The sequence below is a fragment of the Pteropus vampyrus genome, unplaced genomic scaffold, assembly GCF_000151845.1.
Source record: "Pteropus vampyrus isolate Shadow unplaced genomic scaffold, Pvam_2.0 Scaffold264, whole genome shotgun sequence".
NCBI classification, from domain to species: Eukaryota; Metazoa; Chordata; class Mammalia; order Chiroptera; family Pteropodidae; genus Pteropus; species Pteropus vampyrus.
In genome coordinates, this window is record NW_011889045.1 from 551,916 (window position 1) to 555,804 (window position 3,889).

The 3,889-nt window shown below is 45.4% G+C and overlaps 1 protein-coding gene across 1 annotated transcript in view; it reads right to left on the minus strand.

The window, feature by feature from the left end:
• LOC111729502 (CUB and sushi domain-containing protein 1-like) overlaps positions 1–3,889 on the minus strand; it is a 920,340-nt gene that overhangs the window by 545,757 nt on the left and 370,694 nt on the right. The gene's annotated exons all lie outside the window — the stretch shown is intronic.

Here is a 3,889-nt window from a genome sequence, read left to right on the forward strand (position 1 = left end):
AAACTTCTCCGACACATCAAAAGAAAAACCACTTTTCCAATCAAAGAGAATTCTATCAACAAAGGAAAACTGTAAACACACGTTTTGTGCTAAAAAGTGTGGTAATGATAGCCAACCACATTCTCCATCCATCAACGCGGCACGCAAACGTCAAACGTTTGAGCCATTAAGTCGCCTGCGAAATAGTGGCTCGCGTTTACACTGAAATCCGCCATCCAGAGTGGCAAGGGCAAGGCCGCCCGGCCGTGAGTGTGTGCAGAGCGCGGCGAGCGTCCTACCTTCGTACAGGGCTTTGAATCCTTGGGCACTGACGGCGAAGTCGGTCGTGAACCACAGCGTGAGGACGGATCCCGTGCTGACAACGGAGGAAGGCAGCTGAAACCCCGACAACCTAAGTTCCAGAAAACAGGAGAAGGGGGTTAAAGAGCGTGCGGTTGTCACTGAAGCTAACGGATGCGTATGTTCGATGCTTCTTTTCACTGGGGTGTATTTATCGCAGGTATGTTATCAACCAACGACATGATGCGCACACAAGGCGTTGGTTGCTAGGTAATGAAGCAGGTGCGAACACAGGAGTTGGGTAATTAAAACCATTTTGGAAAAGATTCATTCTAGAAGGAATGTACCATACACCATTGTCTTAAGCAAAGCACGGAGAACTTAAAATTATGCAAAGTCATCCTCAGACAGGCTACAGAAAATAAGATGATATTGCATCTGCCTTTGAGTTTATTATTTCCCTCTTGAATTATTACATGATGAGTTGTCGATCTCAGAGTTAATGTGCTTATTCTCAATATCTCCCCCCAATAAATCACAGTTTATATTGAAAACGTATGCTAGTCACAGCACAACTGAAAATCAACTGCGACCTTGAACAGAGGTCAAATTTTATTTAGATTTCAAGACAAGTCTTTTGAATTCTAAGATATATCTTTCACCTACCACTGGGTTTAGATATATTTAGAAATCTCAACGATAGGAAAGTTGGAGCTCTGAATGAGTGAACTCGTATAATAACATGCATAATGCTTTACAAACTAACGGCTTTTCAAAAGGTCGAAGAGATGCTTCATCAATTCATAGTTCACCTGAAGTTGGCTAATTAGGTAGTTTGTCTCTAAATATGTGGTTTCATATAGTCTGAACACAAACTTCTCATGCCGGGAGAAATCAACCTGCACATTCATTCCCCATGGGAGACATTCTGGCTTGCCAGTGATTCTATGGCACCGAACCTAATTACGGTCTCTGTAGGTTGCAGAATCAAAATAGAAACGAATAAGAGAAAATTGAAAGGGCAATTGTCAATCACTAAACAGCACACTTCTAAATAATCCATGAATCAGAAAGTCTGAAGAGAAATTAAAAAAAAAAAAATACATCCCACTAAGTCAAATTTAATATGCAAAATATCAAAACTTGGAGGACTCAGAGAAGCATCGCTGGGAAGGAGATCGATGGCTCAGAAAACATACGTTAGCAAAGAGGAAAATTCTCGCATTAATAATCAAAGCTCCTATTTCAAGAACTTACAGAAGAAAGAGTAAAATCAACCCGAAGCAAACAGAAGGCAAGAGATAAGAGAGAAATATAGAAATCAGTAAAGTCGAAAACAGAGAATCCGTAGGGGAAAAAAGCAATGAATGAAAAGAGATAATTCTTTGAAAAGATTGACAGAATTAACAAACTTGTAGCAAGATGGAAAAAACAAAGAGGGGGTGGAAGGATAACTAATATCAGGAGTCAAATAGCGAGTCGTTATTATAGACCCCCAGACATATAAATAATAAGAAACTACTACAAAAACTACACACATAAATTCATCGGCTTAAATAAACACTTCCTTAAAAACATAAACTCTACCATAGCTCATCCAATGTGAGACAGGAAACCTGAACGACCCTGTCACTATTAAACTACCCGCAGGAGCTCTCCAGTCCCAGGTAATTTCACAGGAGAATATTACTGCCACAGCCTGAAGATTTGTCTTACCCCCAAATTTGTGTGTTGAAATCTAATCCCCAATGAGATGGAATTAGGAGGCGGCCTTCTGGGAGATGATTAAGTCACGAGGGTGGAGCCCCTAGGAGTAGGGGACACCCTTATAAAAGAGGCTTCGGAGAGCTACCTCGCCCCTTCTGCCACATGAGGACACGGCCAGAGAGGTGCCATCTGTGAAGCAGGACGTGACCCTCGCCAGACACTGAAGCAGGTGGCACCATGATCTGGAACTCCCCCGTCTCAAGAATCGTGAGAAATAAGTTTCTGTTGTTGACATGCCATCCGGTCGACGGTGTTCTGCCATATACACCATGGCATCTGCCTCACGTGTGAAGACTTAACACCAGTTTTACACAATCTGCGGGAAAAGGGAGTGGATAGAACACTTCCTTATGCCCTTCTCTTATGGGCTGTGGACTGAATTGTTGTCCCCAGAGTCACCTGCTGAAGCTTTAACTCCCAATGAAACTGCAACGTGAACACAGGCGTTTCAGGGAGCGATGAGGATGAAATAAGGTCATGCACTCAGGGCGCTAACCCGATAAGCTCAGTGATCTTGTAAGAAGAGGAAGAGAAAGAGAAAAAACATCTCTCTCCCTATTGCATCCCCCACACGTGTGCACTGAAGGAGTTACTGTGAGCGCACACTCAGGATGCGGGGTCTGCAAGCCGGGAGGAGGCTCCTCCCCAGAGCTGACACGAGGCACCCCGACGTTCGCTTCCAGCCTCCAGAGCTGTGAGAAAATAAATGTCTGTTGTTGAGCCTCCAGTCATGGTAATTTGGGGGGCAAATCAAGCTGATTAAGACGCCCTGATACTAAAACCAGACCAAAAAACTGCAAAAAACCTCCCAAGAAATCAATACCCTCAATAAGTATAGATGCAAAAATCCTTAACAGCATTAGGAAAAAAGAGAAATAAGAAATATAAAAGAGTTCTTCAAAATAACCAAACGGCATTGATTCCAGGGACGTAAAGATGGTTCAGTCTTTGAAAATCAATCAGTGTAAGCTGCCGTAATCACAGAATAAAGAATGCGAGCATAAGATCTCAACAATGTGTGTACGGAAAAGCATTTGAAAAGCGTGAACATCCGATCATGAGAGAACCTCCCAGCGAATCACGAATGGAGGGAAACATCCCCAACTCGACGGTGAGTGTGCACAACAAACCCCGCGGCTAACAACATCTCATCTCGTGGTGACAGACTAATGCTCCCCCCGAGGGCTGAGAGCAAGGCAAGCTGTCCGGTCTCACCACTGTCATTCGGCCTTGTGCTGGGACATGGAGCCAGGGCAACAAGCTAAGAAACGGAGGGGCGGCGAAGGTCGAAGGGATTAAGAAGTACACGTTTCCAGATATTAAAATGGTCGCAGGGACGCACTGTACGGCACGGGGGATCCCGTCGGCAGCGTCGTAACGACCATGTGTGGAGCCGATGGGGACTCGGCTTCACTGGGGGGGTCGCCTCGTAAGGCACGCGGATGTATCGTCACTGCGCTGTACGCCTGACATGAACATGATGCTCTATGCCAACCGTAAGGGAACAACAGAATGTAAGAACAAACCGAAAAACGGAAACGAGGGCGTACAGACCAGAGAGGAGGAAATAGGGTCGGCCCTGCCGGCAGGCGACACCATGCTACACAGAGGTTACGCCGAGGGACGCGTAACAAACTCCCAGGGCTCATGCCGGAAACAAGCGCGTGTGCAGGACACAAGCCAACGCGCGGAATTCAGCTGCGTCGCCACGTCCCGGCGTCAGACACACGGGCACCAAAACTAAACACACGATGTTTGCCACCACTCAACACAAGAAAATGTTTGCATGTGCAAAACTATATCCCGAACACTGAACAATGCCCAAGACAGAAATCAGCAAACT